The sequence below is a fragment of the Aedes albopictus genome, chromosome 1 (assembly GCF_035046485.1).
Source record: "Aedes albopictus strain Foshan chromosome 1, AalbF5, whole genome shotgun sequence".
NCBI classification, from domain to species: domain Eukaryota; kingdom Metazoa; phylum Arthropoda; class Insecta; order Diptera; family Culicidae; genus Aedes; species Aedes albopictus.
This window is the reverse complement of record NC_085136.1, coordinates 218,683,886-218,692,302: the sequence shown is the minus strand read 5'-3', so window position 1 is coordinate 218,692,302 and position 8,417 is coordinate 218,683,886.

Sequence of the window (8,417 nt, the reverse complement as noted above, 5' to 3'; positions counted from 1 at the left end):
TAGCTGTCGTTTCTCGATTTTTTTTTTTGGTTTCTTCTAGTAACTATGTAAAGGTATTTTAGTTGGGCCTAGAACATTTACTTACAGCGGGGAATAGTCAGTTCGTTCAGTAGATAACGCAGTTGCCACAAACGGTTCGGTTTCTGAGTATTTTAGGTGGACACCTCTCCCGACAAATACCTTGTGTTTTATTCAATCTCCATTGGATAAACATTCAGAAGAAATACGAGTAAAGAGTATATCATTGTTTAAGTTCTGCTGATTTTTAGAGTGTCTTTTTTTATTCATGTTCGCTGGAAACCATTCGTGGAAAACATGTGTTTTAATTCGCTTGCAGTTCAACCATTTGTATTGTAAGTGTGTCCGTGTGAATAAGAAATTCAGCGCTGCATGTAAATATATATATAATATTTAAAAAAATAAATGTTTTCTACCAACATTTCCCATCTGCGCGAGATAATGCGCCATAAGAGTGTTTGGTTTTGGTTAGTTTCTTTCTGGATTCCTCTACTACCTTCTCGCCCATATCTCGTTGGATCAAAGCAACACTTGTTCTATGGATATAAATGTCGAATAGTAAATGTTAGTCAACTTGTTGTTTACTTTGACAAAATAATTTTTGTAGTAAAATTTTATCAATAAAATATTGCTTTCCTGGTTTTTATTCCAATTTAGGTAGTCAGATCATTTTTTTTCTTTCGTCTCGTATTTGCAAGGTTGAATTTGTAGATGCTATAAATTGTATTACTTTGAAAGTGGCTCAATAATTTCGAGTTTAGTTTTGAACGCTACATCAACATGATTAAACATATCTATGATTCCCTTCCACCGTGAATTTGATTATTTTCTTTTGTGTATTTCCTAATTTTAAAAACATTGCGCCGGAATGTATGCTTCTAGGTCCGAACGCACACGTCAGCGTTTTCAATCGGATAGATTTGGTTTTGTGTGGTTTGGAGTTTGGATTTTGTTTTCTTATTTATTTTTTGACCATCCTAAAAACTGCTATATAATATTGTGTAAAACTTTGATTACAACTTTATCTTTGCTTAAAATACGCCACTACTGGTTAAAGTCAATATTTGAGTGATGAGCCGGACGGTGGAACAAAACAATAAAAATGGGAGTAAACATTTGTTTTCAGTTTCGAAAACTCGTTGTTTAATAAAAGATCCGCTAGATAGCGTCATAGAGCTTCAGTGCCCTAATCAGCTTTATCAGCGTTCCGGTCGTTGGATGAACAATACTACGCGTTTGTGCCTTCTACGCCGAGTTTCGCCCTCACATCCGCATATGCTTGACATTCTACTACACAGCTAATCTCGTTCGGTAATTTTTACCGAAATCTCAACCGCTGAGCGTTCGGTAATGGATTTTTAACGAAATTCTGTACAAAATGAACAAATTTCGGTAAAATGTTATCGTTTATCTGTCAAACTCTAATGAACTTCGGTAAAAGTTGCTACCTTTACCGAATTATTCCTGTAAAACAATCTTAACGGTTGAGATTTCGGTAAAACATTACCGAAGTCGGTGATTTTTTCTAGCTGTGTAGTATGTATATTACGTCTAGTCTTTGTTCGCATCCCTGGCAATAGTAAATATATCCACCGATTCTAGACCCACAAGTGTGCCGAGTGAGTTCAATTCTTAGCCGAGTCCACATCTCCCGGTTTGCATACCTCGGGGTCAGTCTGATCCAGCGGGTTGTGTTACAGAGAGCTACTGTGGAACATGACGCCCCTGATCTGCGTACGTGCATCGGTAGCCTTTTTGCCTGGTACGCATGCGTGTCCAGGCAACCAGATAAAGGTTATGTTCGTATACTCTTGCACCTCGATCAACCACGGATGTCCGAGAATATTACTGACCGGGACCCGTTTGCATATCTACACGATTGCAGCAATGTATAGACCTTGGCTGAGAAGATACCACAGATACCGGGTAATCGACCGCTGCGGCTTATAGCTTTTCCAGATACTCCATGGCCTATATCCGGAAATGCTAATGAGCAATCGGCGAACATGTGACCTACCTACATAAAAAGCCGCAACCTCTCTGAAGCTAGTCAAAGCAACTAAAGGGCTGACATCAGCCCCACATGCGTCCCTCAATCGTTAGTCAACCTTAGGGACGTGTCCGTATCCATTGCCCATTGCCATAAACGAGGCCTAGTGGCTAACAGTGGGAGGTTCGCCGACGCAAGATAGTGTCACTAGTTCAAGGGATCCTGGACCACCGGCGTACTGTCAGATGAGAAAGGTCCCTCTCTAGGACCCACACAGCCTTAGTAGCCAGGTCCACCGCTACCAGATGTACCAGTGGTATTCAAGTTCCAAGTGTATTGAAAGTGCCCGAGCAGATTCAACACCTCATTCTATTGAGTTTCTTTGAAATTGTTTAGCCCTGCGGTGCTCCCTAATTTCTCAATCAAGATTCGTTAAGTATGCAAAAACTGAGTTCATCGCGATGAGGAATAGTGTGACCAAGATGACAGACCCTTGCGGGGTTGAGCAACCTCGGAGTGAAGGTAGTTCCTGCGTTCAAAACTCGAAAACTGCGGTAACGTAGGAAATTGCCTACGCCGTTAAACATGCGTTCTTGGATATCTCATCGCTTGAGAGCTGTCAGGATAGTAAGTCACCCTGTGATGTCGTAGGTCTTGTGAAGGTCTAATCAGACTACATCTACGAGTAGGTCCTAACCTTGGTCCTAATTCGAAGCTTTCTTTAAAAAACGATCAAGCTCAGAAAAAAAAAACGTTTCCGGTGCACGCCATAACCACATCGACAGACGTGTTTCTGTTGGAGAATTCAATCATGCTTTTCCAGCTCTGTTGACTCTGTTGAAGGTAGGACATATTCGCTGAATATGATAGTCTCAAGCGACCGTACCCGCATCATTGTTGATACTGTCCTCTACTCTTATAATCTTTTTCACATGTATGTTCATACAACTGACAGCTACGACCTTCCAGTTTCGCAGTTTCGCAGAACTAGTGGTCTCAGTTGTGTAAATTTGGCTGATGGTTCTGGATGAGAATCGCCCAGCGAAGCGACCCGATACACTGCGGTACGTCCGACGTGGTTGAACGCTGACCGAAGAAATAGGAAGAGCTGTGGCCCGCATGATCTCGTCAACAGCTGTCAGTTCATAGCGTGGCGTTACTCCGGTTGGAAAATGTTCGTGCGATATCAATTGTCTGATGACACATTGAGGGATGAGACTCTAAATACACTGATAGATGCTCATTGTCAGATACACGGTGTACAGAAGGTGATATATTCCTGAAATCTGACAGCTTTTTGATGACGTAATTCAAATCGTTCATAGGTGATCTAATACTCCACACCAATTTGATCAACGTGAAAAACGATAAGAACGACGTCACATGTTTATATCCAAAATAGATGTTTACATAGGTTACTAGCCTGCTTTGTGATCTTTATGCTGTGGTTAGAAATTTACATATCACACATCAGTGATCTTCGCTGTGAAGTCAACCCACGCGCCCTCTTTTTTGCTTTTAGCTTGCTAGGCTGGCGGGTGCGTGGTAGACCTCGGTATTTCACCAATGTACTTGATTGGCTGCACTCGGGAAGGGTTAGCACGTCGTGACCGTTAGTGGTGACATATATTTTGAGAGAACCCGTCACAGTCTGCTTTCTCAATACCCCGCCGAAATCTTGACGTGGTAGACGGAGGGTCTACGACCTGCGACAAGAGAATAAGGCCACTACCATGAAGATAGTCGTCTGAGAGTCATGTAACTAGCGACGTCCGACAAAGCAATGTGAAGATCGACTATTGACTGAATCCCAGTGATAGGATCCAGTCTAGTTGGTCTTCGATCATTCAGTACAGACCAACTTAGCGTGTAACTGACGTAACCGCTCAGAATCACGTAAGGTGCAGGTAGCTGATGGACGACAGCCTGCAGCATATCTAAGGTCTTGCTCCAACCCTATTCCTTGGAGCCATGTATACACTTGCTACGGTGAGCACAAAAGGGTTAATGGTTACCGCGATTGCTTCCGGATCAATCTTCAATTACATTACCTTATGCGGTATATCCTTCCCCGCCACCGATCCAACGTGGAGCGGACCTGGTGTGGTGGTTAGAACACAAGACTATCACGCCGAGGACCTGGGATCAAATCCTTCTCTCGACATACTCACAACATATGGGTTTTTCCTTCGGAAGGGAAGTAAAGACAAAAAAACAATCCAACGCCGCGAAATACGGCCTTCGTCTGAGGTCATGTATGTATACCGACTCCATGGAGTAGGTCGGCTACCTTGGCCATGGTTTCTTCGAGGGACATGACGCAAAGATTGTACCTGTTCGTGAAAAGTTGGATTTCGGGAAATCTTCACCTCAACCCGTGCGCAATGCAGTGCAACAAGCAAGCGTCCATTTCCAGTTAGCAGTATTACGTGGAATAATCGCCTTCGTGCTCACTCCGTTCGGTGAGTAAGAGGCGGGCTATGGTCAGTTTCGAGAGTGGCCTCACCAGCTTTCCCAAGCAAGCTCAGAAGGTTGCTTGATGTCCTTTTTGAGGCGTGCAATCGTATCTTTTGGAAAAGATTTTACCTGTTACAGGGACCGTTTTTTATCACACTTGGCAGGAAACTCGGCATCAAGCAAGGATGATAGCTTTGTCATAGCATCATATATGCTTTTTGGTTTTATCATACACCAAGCACAAACATTCTTCAATAATTTGTGGTTTTGAAGCTCTCTACGTGTCTTTGAGATTATCCTTCATAAAACGCTTCGTTCCACTCAAGAATATTTGAACTTGTAAGCAGTTTTGTTAAAACTCAGCACTCTCGGATAAAACTTACATTATTTATGGCATTCTCTGTTGAGACTAACTTATGTTTATAAAAAACACATTACAAACCAGAATAATCTGTCGCTTTGGAATTCAAGATGGCGGCTTTAGGATTGGGAAGCACTCAAGCACTCTACATTTTGTATTTGGTGAGCAGTCTTGGCTCTTTCCCAAGGGCTTTTCCCCATCTTTACCCTCATTAAGATTAAAGTCAGATGAGGTATAAAAAATTAAAAAAAAATGCCTTAAACTATGATTACAAATGAAATAGTCCGAATGTAACATCCTGTTCCCCCCGTCCGGCGTAACTACGATAAAATTGAATTAGTGTCGAAGACGTTTCTAGTAACTTCAAAAGCTTTTCTTATTTTTTTTTTTGTTAAGTATGTGTGTATATTTATAGATGTATAGGTTCTGTTTGGCTTAGGATATTCTCTTCGTGTATGTCCGCTCTAACAACATTTTCGTTGAACACGACGTAGACTCTGGTCTACGTGTACGCGTGTGTGTGTTTTTTGGTTGTTAAGCCAATGTTTTTCTTTGCATTAAAATCCCGTGGCTTTTCTTCCGCTCGTCGTACTATTGTTGTCTTTTCCATCATTTTTGTTGCTGCTTTTGTTGTCATCATCTCGAGTGTGTGTGTATGTATATGCGTTCACTATACGGGTTTATTAAAACTGTGACATTCTCCGGATAGAAATAGTGTAGCTGTTTGTATACGAGATTATTATACCCAAATGGTCGTCACAGGAGCAGGGTGTCTCTCTCTTTCTAATACAAAACGCCTTCCAGGAGCACGGAACTCTCAAGTTCGTCTTTGATAATTGATTTGCTGGTTTTAATATTTTGGGGAAAATCTATCACCTAAAAACATACTACAAAATTATTTTTTTATATTTGTTTTTTTCTTCAAAATACTTTTTTACTTTTTTTCGTTCTTTTATTTTATTTTTTTTCTGTGTATAATAAATACGTGTATATAAAAGACAAGGCATAATAATATCTGAAACATAATTGAAAGATTGTTCTATAAAATGGAATAATCAAACAAGATACAATTACATCGTAAAGCGGGCCATTTTGTCACTTTAATTGTAATTGTAAAATGTACATATCCGTTTTGTATTGGTGTGTATACGACTATAATATATATAAAGTGCCTTCTATAAAAGTTACCATATGAGACTTCGCTATGCCTTTGTTTTCTTATTTGTTTACGTTTTCAGTGAACCAGCTACAATTACAGCGTCGTTTTTTTTCTTCTTTTTCTTGGATTGTGTTGCCTCTTTTTAAGGGGAAAACAGAAGCGACTCCTCCTATTTCCACTTTAATAACGTTTTGCTTTGTGGTTGCTTAGAACTTGCCAGTTTAATTTTAACCAGGTGCGAAGCCGTGAATATACGATATAGGTTTATTTCCTTCAAAACGCCTACATTGCCCCTTCCATTGTCAAAAAGTAACAAATAGAACGACGCAAGTCTGGTATTATTGTTTTGCTTGTTTTGGTTGGTTTTTACAATACTGGATAGTTTACTTTCTAGTCGAAAAATGTATTGTGTAGTATATATTTTAAAGTATATTTCAAGAACGACGCCCAATATGCTTCTGGCTTTTGCTTTCTTTTTTCTCTCATGTCTTGGGATGTCACGAGTGTGACGATTAAAATGTGAACTGGCGTAACTCTACTTCTAAACGGTAGTTTTGCAACATGCGGGAACAAGATGAACTGTTTTTTACTTCTGTTTACTGCCATATAAATATTCGTTCAACTGTTTAGTTTGTGTAATGGCTGCAAAATGAAAAAGACGTCATGCTGTGATTTATTTCTTTCGGTTTATCATTGATATATTGTCTTATCTAAAGTTTTCGTCATTTTGAAAGTTTTGAATCGTTTTTTTTAAGAGAAGTCAATTATTTTAAGGTTTCAATGATGAAAAATAGCAAAAATAGGAACAAATTAATGTGTTTTTTTCGATTTACTACATAAAAAAATCTGCAATCAAATGGAAACATAAGTAACTTTTACGCATGTAGGGTCCCAAAAGCAGTGTCGTTGGATGATTTGTATACACTACATTCTCAATATTCTGGGATTGGGAAGACATTAGGTGTGTATGTGTGGTAGTCTTTTCTAATTTGCTCTTATGTTCAACTGTTCGGATGATTCGATTCGAAAGATTTTTTTTCTTTTCAATAATAACATAACAACATAATAACGATAACTGTAAAACATTTTCTAAATTTATGAAAATAAGTCATTAAAAGAAACGTAAGACAAAAATTAAACATTAACGACTCGAGTATGGACACTTTAACTGAAATTCCCTGCACTTCCAGGGAAATTTGAGTCAACAGATTGAAACAGAATCTTGAATAAGTTCCTGATGAGGGCGTTGATACCGGAAGAACGACATGCGAAGATAATATTTGTGTGATAGTGGTTTCATATCAATAGGTATATTCAGCAGCCAGCAACGACGCAAGGAACATCAAGTGATCTAGTAGGCATTGACCAATCCAAATTCCTATGTGGTAGTGGTTTGTGTTCAGATTTCCCGTGTTAATCTATCTGTAAGAACTTTGTAAACATCTTTTGTTCTCACGTATATGAATAGGCTTGCATTAGGTTTCGTGAAACAATTTTTGGACAACTCAATGGCGTATCATAGTCACCCGCGTCGTCGTCACTCGTTCAGTAATGTCAAAGTGTACATAAAGTCAGATTGCATTCGCGGAGCTTCCGCTTGCTCGCAACAAATCTAAAATGAACAATTTGCAATGGAGAACCAGGTAGAGGTTGATAGCGCCTTCGTGGTAGGCCGCGCACGCTTTCCGAAGGCCGCAGGCAGGATTTCGTGTCGGACGATCTGTTGACACTAGAGCGGGGCCATTCCCAATCAGAATCGTTCAACTTTGATCGGGAATAGCCCCGCTCTAGTGTAAGAATTCTCGGAACGCGATGAATTCAGTTCATCGGTGGATAAGTCCATATTGTCTATGTTCTGCGAAACTGACCAAAGCTCGGTGGACTTTGATTCACTTGTTGGACCTAGGGGACCCATTAAAGTCGAAGCCTTACTCCTCGAAGATCCGTTCCGGATAACCCGTCCGAATCAGTAGAATACATTTCCATTCTGCCACTTAGCGCCGTTCACCAAGACAACCCGTCTCCGCTTGTCCATCCGATTCTTGCAGTGCGAGGCCTTCCACCAGTCCATCAAGGTATCGTTCCTTCCGTTCCGTCCCCGATTGCCCATCCGACAGCCCCTTCAAATATCATTCTTCCCGTCGTTCCGTCCCCGACTGCCCATTAGATTCTGTCCAAACAACCATCAGACATCATCAGGAACTCCTTACGGGATTCCTTCCAAGAATTATTTTCGGAATTCCTTCAGAAGTTCCGAGAGTCCTCTAGGAACTCTTTCAGAAATTCCTCCAGAAACTACGGTCGAGATGCCTCTAGGAATTCTAGGACCATTCGAGGGAGTCCCAGTAGGAATTCCTGAAGGTATCCCATTCAAAACTGCTGGAGGAATTTCTTAATTAAATGTTGGACAAATTCCACAAGGACATCCTGTA